The following is a 24,139-nucleotide window of genomic DNA, read 5'->3' on the forward strand; positions in this document are numbered from 1 at the left end:
AGCAGACTGTGTAACTTTGGATTTTTTTTTAACATTATCTTGCCCTACTTAATGTAAACCTTACATTTTTCTAAACTGTATTTTACTTATGAAATTAATTTTTGAAAACATCTAATTACTTTTTTTAGGTTTTTTTTTGTTAATAAAAAGGAGCCTGCAAGTGGACCATTTTATTCCCTGGTTATGCTGCCTGCCAAAATGGATAGCAGGTTTGAAGAGAAATGACTGAAGTCATGAGGGAGGCTGCATGCAAGATATTCATTCAGTACTAAATATGTATTATGAACACTTTTAAAATTGCATTTTAGGATGAAATCAGTACGTACATAATGTACTTGTTTTGATTCAGCATTGTGTTCAAAGTTTTGTTTAGTCTTGTATATTTTTTTTGTCTTCTGAACATTAATATGCAATTGAGTTGATTGACCAAAAGGTGGTGAAATCTATGACTGTTAGATTGCTTTTTTTGGGAAGGCTTTTCATTAATTGTTCTTGAGATGCATTTGTTGCCAGACATATCTAAACCATGTAGCATCATGAATTGTTGAGACTTGTTTTGCCATAACTGGTCATCAGTCCTTTTATTAGTTCTAAAGGACATTTGTACTGATACGAAATTCCAAGATTATATTAATTTATGTGTTTCTTGTTAACATACAAGAAATTACGTCCTATGAGATTGACGGTGAACGTATGAACCCACCACAAAAAAAACAACCCTACAGTACAAATTTCTGTAGGCCAGCACCAGTGCAAATTATTTCAAGTATAATTGCCCAGTTAGCAGTATTAAGATCCACAGAGTATAATGACTTATGAACTTCTGATGGTGTAGTATTATCCTGTAGTTGTGGTTGGAGCTATGCATTGTCATTGGGAGTTCAAGTGCCATCTGTTCAAGGTTTGCCAAGGTATAAGAACATATCATGGCTAAAATCTAGCCAGTTAAAATCAGGCCAAACTTTTCTATGAATTATCCATTTATGCTGCTGTATCTTACCTACTTTTATTTCAGATTTGATCCCTGCGGATCCTTTTTTTTTAAATGCAGTGTTTATGAAACTCAATTAAATGACGTGAGTGCGTGGAACTCAGTTAAATGATATCAGTTCATGCCTCCTGTTCGCACCAGAATGTTAATAGAAACAGCAGTGACGGAAAAAGATTTTTGAATATCATAGTTATGATCTGTGGAGTAGTATGATACTACTTTCACTTGATTATTTTTATAATACAGCACTGCCATACAGACCACAACAAATAAAACAAAATCATGAAAAAGCTAACTAAAATATATATATTTTTTAAAAAGATAGTAGTTCTGTAGGGGCTTCCTTTTTTTTTCTCACTGAAAAGGCTATTTATTCCAAGCATTCAACCAGCCTTGACCACAGTTTGTAATAGCTTGTGCTCTGGTTGTTTCTCTTGCCTTAGAATTGTTCAACATTGATTGCCACAACTAATGGTTACATTCCATAATGGTTTATAATTAGACATCCTTAGAGACTATCTTCCACCCCCCCCCCAAAAAAAAAAGTTTGTTAAAAGTGTGGTGAAATGGAATGTGTACAAGACACTGTATGATATTTTTTTTAGGATGGCTTTGAAATCTCATCTAGCAGACCCAAATTTTGGGTGGTCAGCCAGAAAAGCCAAACTATGTTCTGGTGATCATTAAAATGTTTGTCTGAGTGTTAATTTGTGTTTGATCAAGAATTGGAATATTTGTTATGGATTTTTTTTTTAAACTGAATTGCTAGTGTTGCTTGCTTTTATGTCTGGAAAACTCTGCTCCTGCAAATACAGTTTTAAGGAGCAACATTACAGTTAGTGCCAAACCACATTTGGCACATCACAGGTTATTGTGAATGATGGAGCCAAAGGTAATTTGGATTTGAATTTTTAAGTAACTGTCAATCAACAAAAAAAGTTGGGGCCTTACTATGGTAAGGTCTGGCCTTGGGTCCCACAGTGATTGTATTTCCAAATGGCCATAGTGTACATTATTGTTTGTGTTAGACATAAATGTTCTATCATGCCAGGGTCTCTGGGCTTTTTCCCCTTGCTGCTCCTTACCTCTGAATGGACAGTGTTTGTTGTTTAATTTCCTATCTATATATTTGAGATAAAAAGTCAAGTTTTATGACCGTTCCTTGGGGCATGGGCTGGATTTGCTTCTGTGGTCTGCCACTCTGCTGGGATAGACCTCAGATAGAAGGTTAGAAGAATTTTCTTCACCCAAGAATTATTCAGATATCAAATGTGATATCACAAGTTATTATTTACAAGGGAGTTGGATACATACTTGAAGACAGATATTGAAGGGTACAAGAAAGAACTGGAATGTGGGATTAAAGTAGATAGCTATAACCAGCATAGACATGGTGTGCCAAGCGGTGGCTTCCTGTACCCAATTGCTATGATTCGTGCATCTCAGCAACAGTCTTTTGGCAGCAATTGATGTGTGGCTCATAGAGTAGTGTGGGAGGGTTACTTTTAAAAAATAATTTTTTTTAAAAAAGAAATAAAAAAATTAAAGTGACCGATTTGAAGAGTTGAATGTAGTACAAGACATGCTAGGCAAGAACTTGGTGACCTACATTATTTGTGTGTCGTACAATGCTGATTTAAGTATTAAGAAAGATCTGCAGTTTGCTGTAACTGTGCAGCTTTTGTCTGAAATCTGAGACACCTGTGGGAAAACTTAGCCATTGTATATCGATATTCATGTAATGTTAAAATGTGGAATATCACAATGCAGTGGGACAAATACCAAATGCATACTCTGTAAAACAATTCTCATTTCTATAGGTGTGCTGTGCATTTTAAGAATAAAGACAATTGCCTACTGTATTTTTATGATTATAGGCTGTGGCTTATGGTTTTTTTAACATCGAAGTGGCTGGTGTGGTCTGTTGCCGTTAGCATTTCTCTCAAATTCCACACAATTTACAGCCTTCTCAATTCCTGTTGTTTGCACCTAATTTGCAGCAGGGAATACACAGAAGAAACCAATCATGTAGTGTGATATGTGGGAACTCTGGTTTCGCCTGAATGTTGTATATGTGGGAGTCGGTGATGGGCTGTGGGGGAATTGAAGCAAAGCACAGCTATGGAGGTGGGAGTCTGAAAAGAGGCTTGGTACCAGAGAGTTTCAGCATTTAAGGAGAACATGATCTGTCTGCTTCAGGGGATGACTGACTATTCAAAAGTCTCCATATGGCTGCTTCTGTTTTCTAATAGCTCTTCTAATCATTCAATGTATTGATCATGTCTTTTTTTAAACTAAATATCTTTCTGAACTATTGCCCGAGTATTTTGTAAATTTGTGCCAAACTGCTATTCTGTCAGTTTTATTTCATTTAGTAAACTAGTTTTAACATTGTGGCTACTTTCCTCTGCTGGAAATGTTGCTTGATGGGTTAGACTCAGCCTTGTTTGTACAGATTTCCTTGTTACTGTAGTGGCAGTTCTAAATAAGAAAAATATAAAACATTTGGAGCTTGAAATTGTCACTGGACTTAATTCTTGCTTTGACTCAATGTGGCATAAATATTTGCCTCTTGTTTTGGTTAAAAAAAAAATACAGTTTCTTTGTAGTGAACAGTCGTGGTTACTAGCGCCTTTCCAGCTAAGACACGAAATATATCTGGGAGGACAGAAATCATCAACATCACAACCTCCTCCAGCCCTACAACCCTCAGATCTCTGCACTCCTCCGATTCTTGCCTCTTGCACATCCCCGATTTTAATCGCTCCACCATTGGCGGCCGTGCCTTCAGCTGTCTCGACCCTAAGCTCTGGAATTCCCTCCCTAAACCCCTCTACCTTTGTCTCCTTTTAAGATGCTCCTTAAAACCTACCTCTGACCAAGCTTTTGGTCACCTATCCTAATATCTCCGTACGTGACTCGGTGTCAAATTTTGTTTGATAATGCTCCTGTGAAGTGCCTTGAGACGTTTTACTACATTAAAAGCACTATATAAATGCAAGTTGTTGAACCATGTATAGCATTCCTGCTACCTGTTGTTTTTTTTTCTTCATTCAATAGGTGTTCACTATCTATCTCTTTCTCGCACTGAAAAGTTTGCTTCCCTGGAAGTGGTTATATCTCTGCAGGTTGTTTTCTTTGGCCCAATAATATGTTACAGCTTTGCTGTGGTTTTATCTCTGGACTGACACAAGTAGACCTCCAAGCATTCCCAATAGATTGTTTGAGATGTCTGTCCTCCAAACTTGAAGTGGCTTTATATTAAATAGCATGCCTGATGGTGTGGGAGGCTATTCTCCAGGACATGACAGCTGAGCTATGGTCACAGGAGTGATCCTCGGGACTTCTGTGGTGTTAACGCTAAGGAGAAATCAAACAAGGTAGGACCACACAGAACCAACAGTGATATGCAAGGCTGGCAGTGGACCTAGCAGCGATCGGTTTGGCATTCCCTTGCTATATCTCAACCCTTAACAGTGCTGAATGTAGAGCCAGCTCAATAGTGACTTGTGCTGAACACACAACACCTCTATCATTAGTCCAGAATATTATTTTAAATTAAATTGAAGTTGGATGAAGAGCCATAAGTTCAAAGTAAAATCCAATTTTAGGACTGATAGCAAGCCGTTCTTAAAAAATATATATATACGTAATGATCTTGAGATCTATTGTCTTTGAAACTGATTGGTGACAATGGAAGATCCATGGCACCAACTGGTACCACTAGAGTAATTGATACCATTCCTTATGAGCTTGGGACCAAGGTAACTGCTTTGATCAGGTATCGGCCAGAACAATGATCAAATGACCTAACCACGAGAGGAAAATGTTCTTAACACTGTGGAGGGCACTTGAGAGTCAAATATTAAATCAGCTGAACTATTGGGCCACCACCTGGTGATGTCAACTTAACTGATTAAGTAGCACACTGAAGGTCATAGCTTTAAGTGCCACATCAGAGCTTGAACCCATAATCTGGGTTGACACTCCAGTGCAATGCTGTATCGTCAAGAAATGTCCTTGATGTCAATTTGAGATCCTGCCTATCCATTCAGGTGAGGGTGTTTTTTCTGCAACAAAAACCTCTTGACCTTAATGCCACTTTTTAAAAAAAGTTTCAATACAACAGTATGCAATAAGTGAATTCCAGTTTCATATTTCTTGTAAGAATCCAGGAAGCAGATGCTCAGATGAACTTTGTTGATTTTTTTTTCCTCGACAAGGCCCTTCTTGTTCAAGAGGAGTACAATGCAGGTGGCTGCAAAGTACCTGTGGTTGCAAATACTGTTGAAGATGGAGACTCTTATGCATTCAGTTCTAGTGGAAATAAGTAGATTAGGTAGAGATGCTGAAATAGTTTTACTCTGTCCTGTTTATTTTTTCCCACTAAATTTTTCCCTCATCTCAACTATTACAACCTACCATCATTCTAACTGTTATCTTGTGAGATCTCCATATCTACTACTACAGTTGTGGTTCCCAGCACTTTCTGCTCTGTTGTTGGAATGTGTTTTTGTAATAACACAAGCTGCTGCCCTTGTCTATAAAATCATACAGTTCAGGAGGCCGTTTGGACCACCGTGCCTGTGCTGGCTCTTTGAAAGCTATCCAATTAGTCCTACTCCCCTGCTTTTTCCCCATAGCCCTGCAATTTTTTCCTTTTCAAATATATATCCAATTTCCTTTTGAAAGTTACTACTGAATCTGCTTCCAACATCCATTCATGCAGTGCAGTCTAGATTTTTAAAAAAATCCTCACATCCCTCCTGGTTCTGTTGCCAATTATTTTAAATCTGTCCTGCCAGTGGCAACAATCCTTATCTACTCTGTCAAAGCTCTTCATAATTTTGAACACTCCTATTAAATTGCCCCTTAAGCTTCTCTAGTCTCCAATTAACTGAAGTCCCATATCCCTGGTACCATTCTAATAAACCCCCTCCGTGCCCGCTCCAAAACCTTGATATTCTTCCTGAAGTGTGGTGCGGTGCCCAGAATTGGATACAATACTCCAGCTGAGGCCTAACTAGTGATTTATAACGGTTTAGCATAACTTTCTTGCTTTCGTACACTATGCCTCTATTTCTAAAGCCAAGGATCCCGTCGGTCTTTTTTCTGCTATATACCAGAACTAAGGGTTCTGGATTGCAGGATTCAAACACTTGCAGGTTCATTGAGTGAGGGAGCTTGGGGAGCTGGCGTTAACATCAGGACTGTTATTCAGGATACTGAGGAAAGACGACATCAGCAGTATAAAAGTACTGATTATTATCTGTGCTGGCAGGGACCAGAGAAAGTGGGGACTGCATCTTAATATGATGCTGGAGGAGGATTTGCACGGCTCCCTGTTGATCAAGCACCTTTTCTTCCAATACAACACTTTGCTTTGAGTGCTTAGTCTTGTGGATTAAATGCTGATTATCAAGTCTATACTGCTCCACTTGAAGTAGGCCTGAAACCTCACCCTTACAGTAGTAAAATGTCCCAAGGTGCTTCACATGACTTATGAAACAAAAATGGACTCCAAGCCACATAAGGGAACATTAGGACAGATGACAAAGCTTGATCAAAGAGATACATTTTAAGGAGCGTATCATAGGAGGAGGGAGAGGTGGAGAGGTTTAGGGTGGGAGTTCCAGAGTTTAGGGCCTAGTTGGCTGAAGGCACGGCCACCAATGGTGGGGTGATGAAAATCGGGACTGCGCAAGATGCCAGAATTGGAGGAGCGCAGAGATCTCGGAGGGTTGCAGGGTTTGAGGAGGTTGCAGAGATGGCGAGGGGTGAGGCCGTGGAGGGATTTGAAAACATCAATCGGCTGCAGGGTGGAGCAGTAAAGTACAGGTTAACAACCATGCCCATCTGTGAAGTTTCTCAATGAAGCCAGGCTATCGTGGGATTGAGAACCAAATTTGGTGCTTCACTATTGTGAGTGAAGGAAATTCTGAGCGTATGTCTGAGTCAGCTCTCTTAACAAAGGCTTCATTATAGAATCATAGAATGGTTATAGCACAGAAGGAGGCCGTTCGGCCCGTCGAGCCCATGCCGGCTTTCCAAGAGCAATCCACCTAGTCCCACTCCCCCGCCCTTTTCCCCCTACCCCTGCAAATTTTTTCCCTTCAAGTACTTATAAAATTCCCTTTTGAAAGCCACGATTGAGTCTACCTCCACCACCCTTTCAGGTGGTGCATTCCAGATCATAACCACTTGCTGCATAAAAAAGTTTTTCCTCATGTTGCCTTTGGCAAAAGAACCAATCACCTTAAATCTGTATCCTCTGGTTCTCAATCCTTCCACCAATGGGAAGAGTTTCTCTCTATCCACTTTGTCTAGACTCCTTGTGATTTTGAACATCTCTATCAAATTTCCTCTCTACCTTCTCTGCTCTAAGGAGAACAACCCCAGCTTCAGTCTACCCACCTAACTGAAGCCCCTCATTATGTACCAAAAAAATATTTAAAATGATAATCACTCCTTGTTAGTGTAGGTCACAAGTTGAGATGAAGCCTTCCACAAATCTTCAATCAAAATTCAAATAATACATGTTATTGAAACTTTTAATAGAATGTTATTTGTGATTTAATATGCAATCAGGGTCTAGCACAGTTACATATCACTGCCACTCAATAGTCCCCAGGCTTACATTTATGCAGCTGCCACACCAATTGAATTTAGTTACAGTAAGTATCCTTCATACACTCTCAGTAACCGCCAGAGTCAACTGAGACATCTGACCGTGGTACGTGTGTCCTTTACAGTTACCTTCATCCCCATACTCAAGAAATTCAACGCAGTAATATACTGACATTGCAATGATTGAACCTCAGGCATAGTAAAGCACTGAATCAATCCTTGCACATTCTGGTCACGGTGGCAATGTTCTCCCAAGTGAAGCCCAAACACATCTATCGCACTGAATGAACCTGAGATATAGTCACTTACTGACATCGCACTAAATTAAATCCAGCACATTTCAGTCACAGGCAGAAATGTGTTAATGAGCAAAGCTCAGATACAGCACTGGATTGATGTCACACTGAAATAGCATCAAGTGGAACAATGTACTGTAGTTTCACTGAATGAACCTCATCTCACTCAGATTATCTTCTTTAGTATATGCATGTCTTTCCAAAAATATATGTTCTTGTGTTTTGATATAATGACTTCACCATTTGTTTAAAGGATCAGAATCATAGAATCTTACAGCACAGAAGGAGGCCATTCAGCCCATCGTGCCCGTGCTGGCTCTTGAAAGAACTATTCAATTTGTCCCACTCTGCCACTCTTTCCCCATAGTGCTGCAAATATTTATTTTTCAAGTATATATTCAATATACTATATGACTATATTTAATGAATTGATGGGGCCCTACATGCAAAAATGAATGTAGAAAGAATACTGTAGTATAGAAAAGAGAATTCTAAGCAGCTGCTTAGCCAAAACTCTGCTTGATCATCTCAAGCGTATCAGCTCTGACTTGAAACTTTTAGGCTTTTTTTTTTCATCTAGTGAGGATTTAAAAGTATTAGAATCGCTGTTGGTGTTGCAACAGAAATCTTAAATCCTCCAAGGTAGTTTTCAACATTCATGTCGGGTTGATTTTATAAGACGCACATTTAGAGTTACGTACCACTTCATCATCCTCGATCAGCACCGTGTCATGAGGGCACCACAGAAAATAATGCAGGTAACTCATTCAATTTATAATTTAAAATCAAAAATTACAATAATACACTAATGTCCCACCAGCTGACACACCAGAAAAGCTTTTCATGCACAAACCTTGTGGGGACTCAGTGTTACAGATCTCTGCCCCTTTTTCCAGGCCATTATGCCCTGTGAACTGGTACACATAGGCCGTAACCAACAGAAAAATAGGTCCTATTGTCTTGTTCACCTGCAGCTCCTGTCTCTGCATTGCATTTTGTAGATACTGTCTTGATGCTTAGATGTCAGCCATGGTTTAGTGGTAGCCCTCTTGCCCCTGAATCAGAGGGTTGTAGGTTCAAGCCCCACTCCAGTGACTTCAGCACCTAATCTAGGCTGACACTCAGGTGCTATACTGAGAAAGTGCTGCACTGTCAGAAGTGCTATCTTTTGGATGTGACAATAAACAGAGGGCCTGTCTGCCCTCTTGGGTCGATGTAAAATATTCCATGGCACTATTTGAAGAAGAGCAGGGGAGGTCTCCTGGTGTCCTGGCCAATATTTATCCCTCAACCAACATCAGTAAAGAAACAGATTATTTGGTCATTTATCTCATTGCTGTTTGTGGGACTTGCGGGGTGCAAATTGGCTGCCACTTTTTCCTGTATTACAACAGTGACTACACTTCAAAAGTACTTAATTGGTGAACTTAAATGATGTTAAATCCATCTGGTAAAATGATAGGCAGACTCGGTCCTTGTTGCCTTTATTTCAATGTTACAGTGTGATAAGTAGGATACAGTCAAGCCTAGGCACGAGCTCTTCAGACAGTACCACAGCTTTAATCAAATCATCCCTTTTTATACATTCAAATCTCCTGCTTATTTCCCTTAACTCCATGATTGGTTATAAGTTTGTGCATTGCCTTATATGGTGCATCACTCTCTCTTCTGTTTGTGCTACCCACAGCAGTCTCAGCCGTTCCCAGTTTCGATGTGGAGATGCCGGTGATGGACTGGGGTTGACAATTGTAAACAATTTTACAACACCAAGTTATAGTCCAGCAATTTTATTTTAAATTCACAAGCTTTCGGAGGCTTCCCCCTTCGTCAGGTGAACGATGTGAAATGAAATCCTCGAAATGAAATCGCATTTATAATTCACAGAACAATGCTTGGTGAGTACAGACAGTTTTTTCAACTGCCCGTTGCCAAGGCAATCAGTGTGCAGACAGACAGGTGTTACCTGCCAGGTCTCACAGAATATACAAATCACCAAAAAAAAAAACAACAAACAAAAAAAAACAGAGATAGAGAGGTAGAAACATAGAAAAGACAGCAACTGACCCGTTATATTAAAAACAGATAACATTTGTTCGCTGGTGGGGTAACGTGTAGCGTGACATGAACCCAAGATCCCGGTTGAGGCCGTCCTCATGGGTGCGGAACTTGGCTATCAATTTCTGCTCGACGATTTTGCGTTGTCGTGTGTCTCGAAGGCCGCCTTGGAGAACGCTTACCCGAAGGTCGGTGGATGAATGTCCATGACTGCTGAAGTGTTCCCCGACTGAGAGGGAACCCTCCTGTTTGGCGATTGTTGCGCGGTGTCCGTTCATCCGTTGTCGCAGCGTCTGCATGGTCTCGCCAATGTACCATGCTCTGGGGCATCCTTTCCTGCAACGTATGAGGTAGACAACGTTGGCCGAGTCACAGGAGTATGAACCATGCACCTGGTGGGTGGTGTCCTCTCGTGTGATGGTGGTATCTGTGTCGATGATCTGGCATGTCTTGCAGAGGTTACCGTGGCAGGGTTGTGTGGTGTCGTGGACGCTGTTCTCTTGAAAGCTAGGTAATTTGCTGCGAACGATGGTCTGTTTGAGGTTGGGTGGCTGTTTAAAGGCGAGTAGTGGAGGTGTGGGGATGGCCATAGCGAGGTGCTTGTCCTCATTGATGACATGTTGAAGGCTGCGGAGAACATGGCGTAGTTTCTCCGCTCCGGGGAAGTACTGGACGACAAAGGGTACTCTGTCGGTTGCGTCCCGTGTTAGTCTCCTGAGGAGGTCTATGCGATTTTTTTGCTGTGGCCCGTCGGAACTGTCGATCGATGAGTCGAGCGTCATATCCCGTTCTTACTAGGGCGTCTTTCAGTGTCTGTAGGTGTCCATCGCGTTCCTCCTCGTCTGAGCAGACCCTGTGTATTCGCAGGGCCTGTCCATAGGGGATGGCCTCTTTGACGTGGTTAGGGTGGAAGCTGGAAAAGTGGAGCATCGTGAGGTTGTCCGTGGGCTTGCGGTAGAGTGAGGTGCTGAGGTGCCCGTCTTTGATGGAGATTCGTGTGTCCAAGAAAGAAACTGATTCTGAGGAGTAGTCCATGGTGAGCTTGATGGTGGGATGGAACTTGTTGATGTTATCGTGTAGTCTCTTTAGTGATTCCTTGCCGTGGGTCCATAGAAAGAAAATGTCATCGATGTATCTGGTGTATAGTGTTGGTTGGAGGTCTTGTGCAGTGAAGAAGTCCTGCTCGAACTTGTGCATGAAAATGTTGGCGTATTGGGGTGCGAATTTGGTCCCCATGGCTGTTCCGTGTGTTTGGGTAAAGAACTGGTTATCAAAGGTGAAGACATTGTGATCCAGGATGAAACGGATGAGTTGTAGGATGGCGTCTGGAGATTGGCTGTTGTTGGTGTTGAGTATTGATGCTGTCGCAGCGATGCCGTCATCGTGGGGGATACTGGTGTAGAGTGCCGAGACGTCCATCGTGGTGAGAAGTGTTCCTGGTTCAACTGGTCCGTGGAATACAGAACAGAACGGACTATTGCAAAGAAGCATACCGACAACTGGACAACCAGGAACACTACAGACGGTTACCCGCAGACCCGACCAAAGAACACACCCACCAGCTCAACAAACTGATCAAGACCTTCGATCCAGACCTTCAAAACATCCTACGCACTCTCATCCCACGTACTCCCCGCGTGGGAGACTTCTACTGCCTCCCAAAGATACACAAAGCCAACACACCCGGACGTCCTATCGTATCAGGCAACGGAACCCTGTGTGAGAACCTCTCTGGATACATCGAGGGCATCCTGAAACCCATCGTACAGGGAACCCCCAGCTTCTGTCGCGACACTACAGACTTCCTACAAAAACTCAGTACCCACGGACCAGTTGAACCAGGAACACTTCTCACCACGATGGACGTCTCGGCACTCTACACCAGTATCCCCCACGATGACGGCATCGCTGCGACAGCATCAATACTCAACACCAACAACAGCCAATCTCCAGACGCCATCCTACAACTCATCCGTTTCATCCTGGATCACAATGTCTTCACCTTTGATAACCAGTTCTTTACCCAAACACACGGAACAGCCATGGGGACCAAATTCGCACCCCAATACGCCAACATTTTCATGCACAAGTTCGAGCAGGACTTCTTCACTGCACAAGACCTCCAACCAACACTATACACCAGATACATCGACGACATTTTCTTTCTATGGACCCACGGCAAGGAATCACTAAAGAGACTACACGATAACATCAACAAGTTCCATCCCACCATCAAGCTCACCATGGACTACTCCTCAGAATCAGTTTCTTTCTTGGACACACGAATCTCCATCAAAGACGGGCACCTCAGCACCTCACTCTACCGCAAGCCCACGGACAACCTCACGATGCTCCACTTTTCCAGCTTCCACCCTAACCACGTCAAAGAGGCCATCCCCTATGGACAGGCCCTGCGAATACACAGGGTCTGCTCAGACGAGGAGGAACGCGATGGACACCTACAGACACTGAAAGACGCCCTAGTAAGAACGGGATATGACGCTCGACTCATCGATCGACAGTTCCGACGGGCCACAGCAAAAAAATCGCATAGACCTCCTCAGGAGACTAACACGGGACGCAACCAACAGAGTACCCTTTGTCGTCCAGTACTTCCCCGGAGCGGAGAAACTACGCCATGTTCTCCGCAGCCTTCAACATGTCATCAATGAGGACAAACACCTCGCTATGGCCATCCCCACACCTCCACTACTCGCCTTTAAACAGCCACCCAACCTCAAACAGACCATCGTTCGCAGCAAATTACCTAGCTTTCAAGAGAACAGCGTCCACGACACCACACAACCCTGCCACGGTAACCTCTGCAAGACATGCCAGATCATCGACACAGATACCACCATCACACGAGAGGACACCACCCACCAGGTGCATGGTTCATACTCCTGTGACTCGGCCAACGTTGTCTACCTCATACGTTGCAGGAAAGGATGCCCCAGAGCATGGTACATTGGCGAGACCATGCAGACGCTGCGACAACGGATGAACGGACACCGCGCAACAATCGCCAAACAGGAGGGTTCCCTCCCAGTCGGGGAACACTTCAGCAGTCATGGACATTCATCCACCGACCTTCGGGTAAGCGTTCTCCAAGGCGGCCTTCGAGACACACGACAACGCAAAATCGTCGAGCAGAAATTGATAGCCAAGTTCCGCACCCATGAGGACGGCCTCAACCGGGATCTTGGGTTCATGTCACGCTACACGTTACCCCACCAGCGAACAAATGTTATCTGTTTTTAATATAACGGGTCAGTTGCTGTCTTTTCTATGTTTCTACCTCTCTATCTCTGTTTTTTTTTGTTTGTTGTTTTTTTTTGGTGATTTGTATATTCTGTGAGACCTGGCAGGTAACACCTGTCTGTCTGCACACTGATTGCCTTGGCAACGAGCAGTTGAAAAAACTGTCTGTACTCACCAAGCATTGTTCTGTGAATTATAAATGCGATTTCATTTCGAGGATTTCATTTCACATCGTTCACCTGACGAAGGGGGAAGTCTCCGAAAGCTTGTGAATTTAAAATAAAATTGCTGGACTATAACTTGGTGTTGTAAAATTGTTTACAGTTCCCAGTTTCAGCCTGTGGTAAATGAGTTTTCAAGCTGCTAATTTAATCAATTGCTGAGGTGATCGGGGCTTTTGTATTCTGCTAATTTAATCACGCACTCATTATCATATGTCCAAACTGTCCTTTCTACTCATTTTCAACTTAACTCTTTCCTTCCCGTGTCTCAACAATTGGCTGTGAAGCACTGTGGGACATCTGGAGGTCATGAAAGGTGCAATAGCAACGCTGGTTGGTTCTTTGTGCAGTATAGTCTGCTTTGATTTGCTACAAAATGAGCTCTCCCACAACACAGAGTTCAAATAGAAGCAAAGAAACCATTGCATTGGAAGTCGATAGCTAAATATTTTTCCAGTTAATGTCATTCCAAAGCATTACAAATCTGCTTCTGGCATTTGAACAAACAGTTGTGATGAAAAGTAAAAGGTGAAGAGAGTTAACGTTTCAGGTCGAAGACCTTTCGTCAGAACTGTTTCTTTCTCCACAAATGCCGGGTGACGAGCTGAGTAGTTCCAGCATTTTCTGTTTTTATTTCAGATTTCCAGCATCCGCAGTATTTTGCTTTTGACAAAAGGTGAATAACTGGAAGTAGTTTAAAATAAGTGATTAAAAGTGAACTCATTACATTAATAGACACAGGCAATTTGTTATTTATATAATGATGGTGACTGATATGGTTGCAATAAAATGATTCCAGATATTAGGAATGTAAGTTATGGGGAAAGGTATGAGTGGTTGGGCTTTAAAAGGGAGGATAATTCAAGGCAATCTATTGAAGTTTTCAAGATTATGAAGGGAATTGACACAATTGATCTAAATTGTTGACTATGTTGAAGAGTTCAAAAACCAGGGGATACAAGTTAAAAATAAGGAAGTTAGAAGTAAGAAAGGAAGTCAAACAACGTATTGACATCAAATGGAAGGTAGTTGTGAAATCGGTTACCAGGGAAGGCAATTGAAGTGGACATTTTAAATGTGTTCAAGAATAATTGAATGTATTTGAGGAGGGAGAAGGGATTGAGGGATGTGGAGGTGGATCGGTAGGAATGATCTATGAAAAAGGGCTGGGCTTGTTTGGCCCTAAAGGCCTTTTCCTCGTCCTAAAAATTTATATGTCCTTCAATCTGATGAGATCAAGTTAACCTTAGTGACAGGCCTCAGGAACAGAACGCATCAGATCCTGCTATTTGATTCTGCTGCGTATCGTTCCACTGACATGAAGAATGTACCAACTTTAAGACATCATTTTGCTAGAAAAGGATACATTTACAACAAAAAATGGTATTGAGCCAAATAGTGCTAGCTGCCTGTACTTACTGGTGCGATATGTCAACATCCTCAGCACTGTTACAGTACAAAAAGGAAACCACATGGCTTCCGCCGTGATATCATGTTTACACATCTCATGCTCAACCAGGCATTATGTATTCGCAGCATCATCCCTTGGGTGCCATGTATTTGGGTTCACTTGTTTCAATGGGCCGTGCCTAAGTGCGCATTAAACCACACTGTTTACCAGCATAAGGATAGGTGTTGTTATATCCACACACTCAACTGTACCAACATCAAAAGTCATTAGAATCACTGACCTATTCATTCCCTTCCCGCCATTAAGGAAAAATCTCAGTCTGAAAAGAATTTCCAATCATTTATTAAATGATAAATGGCAATTGTAATGTCTCTGTCTGTCACACCTCTGCAATAGTTTACGGTGCTAACACTTTGGATGCCAATATGGAGATGGTGGATGGGCATTTGGTTAATCAAAATGACCTAGGTAGGATGAAATTCAATCAATCCCAGACTCCCCTGTCACTCCAATCTACCTGCCATAGTTAGGAGGGGGCATTAGATGCTCCAGCAATATCCACAGCCATCCATTCTCAGTATATTTGTAACACACTGTCACACAAGAATGAGCGGTGGTCACACATGGTATGAAATAACAATATAATGGGAGAAAGAGGCAACAATTCTTCGTGGAAGGTGTGGTGACTGTTGCTTTTATTTAATGACTACAGACTAGAAATCACTGGTAAGATTAATGGGCAAACACTTAATATGCTAGCATGACATTCCACTGTCCACTGTTTTAATTGAGGCATTAATCAATTTAAACCAAAAAGGTTAATCCCTCCACTAAAATAACAGATATAGGAACGTGTTAAATTTTCATCCAACAATATTGCCATCAGTCATTTCTAGCCTATCATTGGTTACAGAGCCGAACATACTAGGAGGCCGAGTCATTATGCTGATACTCTGCTGCCCTCTCAAAGCAGGCCTGAACTCCTGAGTTAGTCTACAGCTTCTTTGCAACATCCACCAGTTCCTTGGGCATGGTTCCCTCTTCAATGGACTCGGCAAGATTAAACAGCTTTCTCCCAACATCCTAGAAACACAAATGAGAACAAAATTTGATAAAATGCCGCATAATAGGATTGTCATCAAGATTGAAGCCCATGGATTAAACGGGGCAGTAGCAGCATGCATACAGAATTGCCTGAGTAACAGGAAGCAGCGAATAATGATGAACAGTTGTTTTTTGGACTGGAGGGAGGGGTACAGTGTTCGCCAGGGATCAGTATTAGGACCACTGCTTTTCTTGATATATATTAATAACTTGGACTTGGGTGTACAGGGTGCAATTTCCAAATTTGCAGATGACACAAAACTTGGAAGTGTAGTGAACAGTGAGGAGGATAGTGATAGATTTCAAGAGGATATAGACAGGCTGGTGGAATGGGCGGACACGTGGCAGATGAAATTTAATGCAGAAAAATGCAAAGTGATCATTTCAGTAGGAACAACGAGGAGAGGCAATATAAACTAGAGGGCACAATTCTAAAAAGGGGTACAGGAACAGAGAGATCTGGGGGTATATGTGCACAAATCGTTGGAAGTGACAGGTTGAGAAAGTGGTTAAAAAAGCATACGGGATCTTGGGCTTAATAAATAGAGGCATAGAGTACAAAAGCAAGGAAGTCATGATGAACCTCTATAAAACATTGGTTCGACCACAACTGGAGTATTGTGTCCAGTTCTGGGCACGCACTTTAGGAAAGATGTGAAGGCCTTAGAGAGGGTGCAGAAAAGATTTACTAGAAACATTCCAGGGATGAGGGACATAAGTTACATGGATAGACTGGAGAAGCTGGGGTCGTTCTGCTTGGAACAGAGAAGGTTGAGAGGAGATTTGATTGAGGTATTTAAGATCATGAAGGGTCGAGACAGAATAGATAGAGAGAAACTGTTCCCATTGGTGGAAGGGTCAAGAACCAGAGGACATAGATTTAAGCTGATTGGCAAAAGAACCAAAGGCGACATGAGGAAAAACTTTTTTGTACAGCGAGTGGTTAGGATCTGGAATGCACTGCCAGGGTGGGTGGTGGAGGCAGATTCAATCATGGCTTTCAAAAGGGAACTGGATAAGTACTTGAAAGGAAAAAAATTGCAGGACTACGGGGATAGGGCGGGGGAGTGGAACTAGCTGGATTGCTGTTGCATGGAGCCAGCATGTTCTCGATGGGCCGAATGGCCTCTTTCCCTGCTGTAACCTTTCTATGATTCTATGGAGTTAGGAAACTGGAGGGTGCAATCAATCATTACATCACTGTCAACTCTGACCAAATCAGGAAGGTCCTATCGCTGTATGATGACATTATACAGCCTGAAGTCATTAACTGTAAATTAACACATTGTCTTTCATTTAAGCAAACATAGTTGCCTCACAGTTTATATTGTTCCAACAAAAACAAGCTTTTATTTTCACAATCAAAGTAGATTGTAAAAAGTTGCTTGTTTAAAATGATTTGTAAAGCTTGATGGAGATAAATTCTATCTGACTTCACAACATAATCTATATATATATATATATTATATGCATATATAAGTGTCATCTGTGGCTCAGTGGTAGCACTCTTGCCTCTGAGTCAGAATGTTATGGGTTTAACTCCTCCTCCAGAGACTTGAGCACTTAATTCAGGCAGACACTCCAGTGCAGTACTGAGGGAGTACTGCACTGTTGGAGATGTTGTCTTTCAGATGAGACATTAAACGGAGGCCCCGTCTGCCCTATTGGGTGTACGTAAAAGATCCCACGGTACTATTCAAAGAGCCGGGGAGTTCTCCCAATGTCCTGGCCAACATTTATCCCTCAACCAATACCTAAAACAGATGATCCATTCATTTAGTTAATTGCTGATTGTGGGAGCTTTCTGTGCACAAATTGGCTACCGTGTTTCCAAGATTACAACAGTGACTACATTTCAAAAGTACTTCATTGGCTGTAAAGCACTGTGGGATATCCTGAGGTCATGAAAGGCGCGATATAAAAGCAAGTCTTTCTTTTTGTTTTATATATAATCATTCCACATATGACAAAGGAGTTTATAAGTGTAGCACGGGGAAGTTAGCAGGACTACAATGACCTGTAATCATTGAGGAAAAGGCTCTCATCACAGAAGTAGTGCAAAGGTTTTAAAAAAGGCTTGTTCTTTTAAAAATTGTATAAAATTAAAGTGCCAACTTCACAACATTATTCCTTGCAGTAAAATTAGAAAAAACATTGTACATTGTTATGTTAAATAATATAGTAGCTACACTCATTACTAACATAAACACCACAGAAAATTGATTAGTTGCCACCTTTATCTATGAAACAGTCATCCAAAGATAACTCATTGTGTGAAGATCTTTGAGATATTTTGATGCGATAAGCAGCTGCATTAATGTAATTATTATTATTTATTTCTGAAATCTCATTCTCCTAAGAAACTATAAATTCAGGACTGTATGTAGCATTTTGAGATTGTTTCCCATCAAATACAATGGGGGTCAGAACCGATGTACCTCATACCATCCATAAGAAGATAAGAGTGAATAAAAAATCATTCTATCTCCCATTAGTTAAATCCTCTCGCAGTGCCAAGCACAGTTCATTATCTGCTGAATCAGGAATCCTTCCTTTGTTTAATCAGGCTTTCCGTGTATTGTACAGTCCATTGTTTCCAACAGCACAGCAGAGAATATTTATTGAGAACTAATAACAAAGGTCGTGTAACAAAGAGCAACATAGAGTACAAGGTGCAGCTATTCCCCATGTTTCCAAAGAAGGTCGCAGATAAGAGCTGAAATTTGAGGAGTTTGGTCTGGTTTGGGGAATATAACAGGCCTGTTCAGGGCCACGAACCTGGAGATCCACCTTCTAAAAAACAAAATACCGCTGGTATGTTGGCCTCTGTGGAAAATGTAATTTTATCCGTAGAGTGCTAAGATGTTCAAACCTTATTAGAAAGGTACAGCCAGAACTTGTGACTTCTTCAATACAACGTAATTGAGTGACTAAATGAAAACAAAGCAGTATACTTTCTGACTGGGGAAGTTCAGACATGAACACGAAATGTTCGACTGCATTTCTCTGTGTGCTATTTGTAGGCAGGGTATTGGCTTGTTTGAAATAAACAGGGTGAAGGCTATCTAAAAATAGTGCACAGAGGAATGTACAATCATGGATTAAGCATTTGTAACTGAACTTCACCACTCAGAAAACAATGGGGCAGATTTTTCTCTTATTATGATTAAAGGTTCATCTGGGTGTAGTTTTTAAAGGAAAATCAGGTGGGAAGGATTGCATGTACATAACGGAGCCTGTCCAATTTTCCTCTATGCGCTGCGTCCAGCGATCATTTACAACCAAGCGGTGTGAATAAAGAGGAAAATCTGTCCTAATGTCTATATACTCAGCTTCTGAAATTCAATTTGGACATCTGTCATGATGTTCCACTCTGACTGATTATAATCCAGATCAGCTTCTTATCATCTCCGCTGGCACCTTTGAAAAGTTCCGCGATAAAGTTTATTTGCAAGAAAGATAGATGGGTTCCTACTGTTATTGCCACTGTCGGTGTTATCATTACCCTACTGCTACTATCAAAGTTACTGATGTTATTACTGTTTTTAATTGGACAAGAAACATTCAGCCTACCAAGCCCAGTCTATTAATGGGACAAGGTAATAATATTTGACTTACCAAGCCCAGTTAATTAAAGGCAACAAGAATTAAACCATTCATCCTATCAAATCCAGTCAATTAACGGGACTATAATATAAATATTCAGCTGACCAAACCCACTCAATGTATAATTGGTATGAACTTGGACTCCCCCTAATTTATTTAGTCCCCAAGCAAAGCGTTGTCCACATCCTGAGAATAAAACATAATTTTAAAAAACCATCATATAAGTAGCATGTTGTATACGTACATCTGGGAACAGCATTATGACAAAGGTGAATGTATTACAACAACAACTTGCATTTCTATACTGCTTTTAACGTAATAAAGCGTCCATAGGCGCTGCATTGGAGCGTAATCAGACAAAAATTGACACCGAGCCTAAGAAGGAGACAGTACGACAGGTGACCAAAAGTTTTGTCAAAGAGGTAGATTTTAAGGAGCGTCTTAAAGGAGGAGAGAGAGAGGCGGAGAGGGTTATGCAGGTAATTCCAGAGCTCAGGGCCTAAACGGCTGATGGCACGGCTGCCACTGGTGCAGCGAAGCAAGTGGAGGGTGACCAAGAGGCCAGAGTTGGAGGAACGCAGAGTCCTCAGAGGGTAGTAGGGCTGGAGGAGGTTACAGAGATAAATGAGGGGTTGAGGCCATGGAGAGATTTGGACACGACAATGAGAATTTTAAAATCGAGGCATTGGTGGACCGGGAGCCAATGTGGGTCAGCAAGGTCTTCTCTTTGTTCTATTCATTTTTAAATGTTGTCCATCTGTAATTTTATCCAGGTTTGATGACAGGTAAACGCACTTGACCAGACCTGAAACGTCAGCTAGCCTCTTCTCTCCACAGACGCTGCCTGGCCTGCTGAGCATTTCCAGCATTTTCTGGTTTTGTTTCACATTTCCAGCATCTGCAGCTTTTTTGGCTTTTACAATATTTTCCTTATCATTTTTCCCTCTTCTTGAGTTGGCCTAACCCAAGTATTATAATCAGTCAGGACTGTAGTTCAACCTGAAGTCTACCTGAGACTCTGATGCACCAGCATTATAGCTACTGAGCTTTTAAACAAAATCTCTTTATAAAGCAATTATAGTGTAGGGCAACCTGGCTTGAGCTTTGGGCCTGGTTTCTCTTCAGATCCTATAGATCTTTCACCTTTTACTAATGATTTCCGTGGAGAGGAGCGTTCGGAATTTTTTGATCTTTTTTTGGACCTGGTTTGGATCAATGACGATCTCCATTTGCCCAACTTCTAAAATTCTTTATTTTACACTCAAACTTTTCCTTTGCACTTAACTTTCTTGTTTACAAATGACACTTACTGCCAAATTAACAGGCGGGATTACTGAAACACTAGATCAGTAATAACAGGAACTATTAAATAGCTGTTTATATGTTCACACAAACATGTGCAAGTTCTTTTTCCCATTTAATTACTAGCTGCTGCTCTAAATATGATGTGCATAAACAAAAGCAAAATACTGCGGATGCTGGGAATGTGAAATAAATTGCTGAAAATGCTGGAAAACACTCAGCAGGTCAGGCAGCACCTCTGGAGGAAAGAAACAGAGTTAACGTTTCAGATCGATGACCGTTCATCAGAACTGGAAGATGTTAGAGATTAACAGTTTTTAAGCAAGTACACAGCCAGGGAAAATGAGGTGGGAGGGGGGGGGGGGTCGGTGGTGGTGGTGGTGGGAGCGGGGAAGAACAAAAGGCGAAGGTCTGTAATAGGGCGGAGTGCAGGAGTGATTAAAAGGGATGATGGTGCTATGATAAAGAGGGTGATAATAGGACAAGTAAAGAAACAAAAGATGGGTCCAGAGGAGTTGTAAATGGTTACAACAGAATAGCAGAGGCAGAAGGAAGCATAGAAAATCTGGCAAAGAGGACAAGGCTCCCGTGGCCTGGGAAAGTGGTGGAGAAAGGAAGGTAGACCCCAGGGGTGTGGACCACCCCATCGGCCTAGTACCGATAGGGGATTCCCCATCCCCAAGGACCAGCCCACACCTCCTCCACTCCCAGTGGCTCTGGTACAGCCATCCACCACCCTAAACATTCACTCCCTTCACCACCGGCGCACTGTGGCTGCAGTGTGCACCATCCACAGGATGCACTGCAGCAACTCGCCAAGGCTTCTTCGACAGCACCTCCCAAACCCGCGACCTCTACCACCTAGAAGGACAAGGGCAGCAGGCGCATGGGAACAACACCACCTGCACGTTCCCCTCCAAGTCACACACCATCCCGACTTGGAAATATATCGCCGTTCCTTCATTGTCGCTGGGTCAAAATCCTGGAACTCCCTTCCTAACAGCACTGTGGGAGAACCGTCACCACACGGACTGCAGCGGTTCAAGAAGGCGGCTCACCACCACCTTCTCGAGGGCAATTAGGGATGGGCAATAAATGCCGGCCTTGCCAGCGACGCCCACATCCCGTGAACGAATAAAAAAAAAGAAAATGGGAGCAGTGGTTAAGATCTAAAGTTGTTAAACTTGTGTAGAAATCTTTATTTGATAAATGCAAAGAATTTCAGTCTCCCATCAAAAAGAAGTGCTGTAGTCCCTACTGATAAATTAAGCCTGACTGTCACTGTGGCAGATTGCTTAGTATCAGAACAAAAAACTATTACCAACAGAGAGATTAGGGTTTCCTATATTGACTGCATTTGTAATGTTGAGAACAATTAGGGAACAAGTTCTTTATTTCTTTCTTTAGTAAAGACACCCATTAAGGTTATCTCAGTTGAGGCCGAGAGGTCACTTAGACTGGGTGCCTACTCAAAGATGGCTGACTTATACCCCAGGAGATAAAGTAGATTAGCAAATCAGCATGGTCTAATATTTAACATTTAAAATTAGTTTAACAACACTGACCACAATTCATCAGGAAGCAAACTGTTCCCTATTCATGAAAGGAGTTTTTCATAACTTGTTTTCATTTTAAAGACATTATTAAATGTGCTTTTATTTTTATTTTATTCGTTCATGGGAAGTGGGCGTCGCTGGCGAGGCCGGCATTTATTGCCCATCCCTAATTGCCCTTGAGAAGGTGTTGGTGAGCCGCCTTCTTGAACAGCTCATGATACAACCATCAGGTATATCTATCTATATATGTATTAAGAAATGTCTTGGACTGAAAAGTTTTATATTTATGGGGATGTTTCATGTATAACTTTGTTAGCAGAAGGTCGCGCAGTTCCACTTTATAGTTAACAGTTAAATCTTGGTGAGGCTGGAGCTGTGCGGAACTGTCTGTAAGTGTAAACTTGTAATCTGAATTTTGTACGTGTGGGAGAGAATGTGCAATTATAATTTGATCTGCAAATGCAAGATGTACAAATGTGTATGTAGTGTAGATGGGCCTGATATGGTTGCAGCAAGTGGCAATGAACTGACACATGTATATTTGTGTTTGGATTGCATGAGGGTTATTTTATCATTGAAATGCAGTTTTATGATTAATAGGTTCGCATCAGTGAAATGGTTAAACTTTTGCATCTTCTGTTTAAAAAAGAAGAAAATGCAGAAAAATTAAACTTACTTCATTTGTTTGAGGATGGTGCTGTTTCCTGATTCACCAGCATCTGAAACATTGAAAAGTATCAGTGACCACAAAAAGAGGAAGTGCAGCCGACTGTGGGAAAGGTGTATCGGTTCCACAATGGTTATAAAATCATAAGAGAAGTCAGAGATGGGGAACTGGTTGGTGCATTGGGTTTGTTGTTGGCCTGTGATGAGGCCTCAAATCCAGTCCTGAAGGATGGCATGAAGTCTACTCTGTCTGCTGACTATAATAGTCTAATGTGCAAAGGGTTTGGGCAGTGTCAGTTCAGATCTTAGTGGGAATGGGCCTATAGCATGAAACTATGCTTAATTTTGCTCCAATTGGCAATCTCACTCAGATCACAGGATGGTTAGAGTGGGAAATGGGGTGGGGGGGGGGAATCACCCCAGTGCAGTAGGGGACACTCTTCTGAGGATGGGGCTGGGGCACATTGTTGGGGCACACTAGAGGGAATTTTACTCTACATCTGGCTATGCTCTACCTGACCATGATGTGCTCGATGTTGACCCTTGGTGCTTGGATTGGGGCAGAGTTCCATGTCCCATCACTACCACTTTTTTTTGCCTCTCCCAGGAGATTGCTTGGCTGCAGGGGACAAGGGGATGATGGTGTGCACAAATTACCCCATGCCAGGATGGGATGAGCTCGATGGACCATTAGGTCTTTAGCTGTCCTTCCATTTTTGTATGTACATTATGACTCCAAGCGCTGGCTCCAACTAATGGCTGCAAAAGTTGAATAATGAGATCTGGATTGGTTTGAGGGGCTTAGCAGGTCTGGTCACAAGAGCGTCATGTGGACACTGTGCAAAAGGAGAAGTATCAAATACTCAATGCAAACTGATCTAAAGCTGCAGCAAGTGCTGAGATGTCCTATAAACTTTGACAAATACTGAACCCATTCAGGAAAAATGACATTAAATATCAAAACTGTTTCCCTGTCTTGGAAGAAAATAGGAATCGCAAGTTGTCAACAATGGAAGAAAAAGAACTGAGGGGCTCTCTGTGTC

At 41.9% G+C, this 24,139-nt stretch overlaps 1 protein-coding gene and 1 non-coding gene across 2 annotated transcripts in view; both read left to right on the top strand.

Annotated features, from left to right (window-relative positions):
* LOC137344570 (guanine nucleotide-binding protein G(i) subunit alpha-3) overlaps window positions 1-3,509 on the top strand; it is a 38,870-nt gene extending 35,361 nt beyond the window's left edge. Inside the window, exon 9 of the mRNA XM_068007622.1 lies at window positions 129-3,509. The gene's annotated coding sequence lies outside the window, so the exon portion shown is untranslated. The remainder of the gene's footprint in view (window positions 1-128) is intronic.
* A 17,168-nt stretch (window positions 3,510-20,677) lies between these two features.
* Window positions 20,678-20,789, top strand: LOC137344751 (U5 spliceosomal RNA). Its single transcript, XR_010968456.1, has one exon. It is a non-coding gene; the product is annotated as a U5 spliceosomal RNA (small nuclear RNA).
* The last annotated feature ends 3,350 nt before the right edge of the window (window positions 20,790-24,139 follow it).

Source organism: Heptranchias perlo, chromosome 27 (genome assembly GCF_035084215.1).
Source record: "Heptranchias perlo isolate sHepPer1 chromosome 27, sHepPer1.hap1, whole genome shotgun sequence".
NCBI classification, from domain to species: domain Eukaryota; kingdom Metazoa; phylum Chordata; class Chondrichthyes; order Hexanchiformes; family Hexanchidae; genus Heptranchias; species Heptranchias perlo.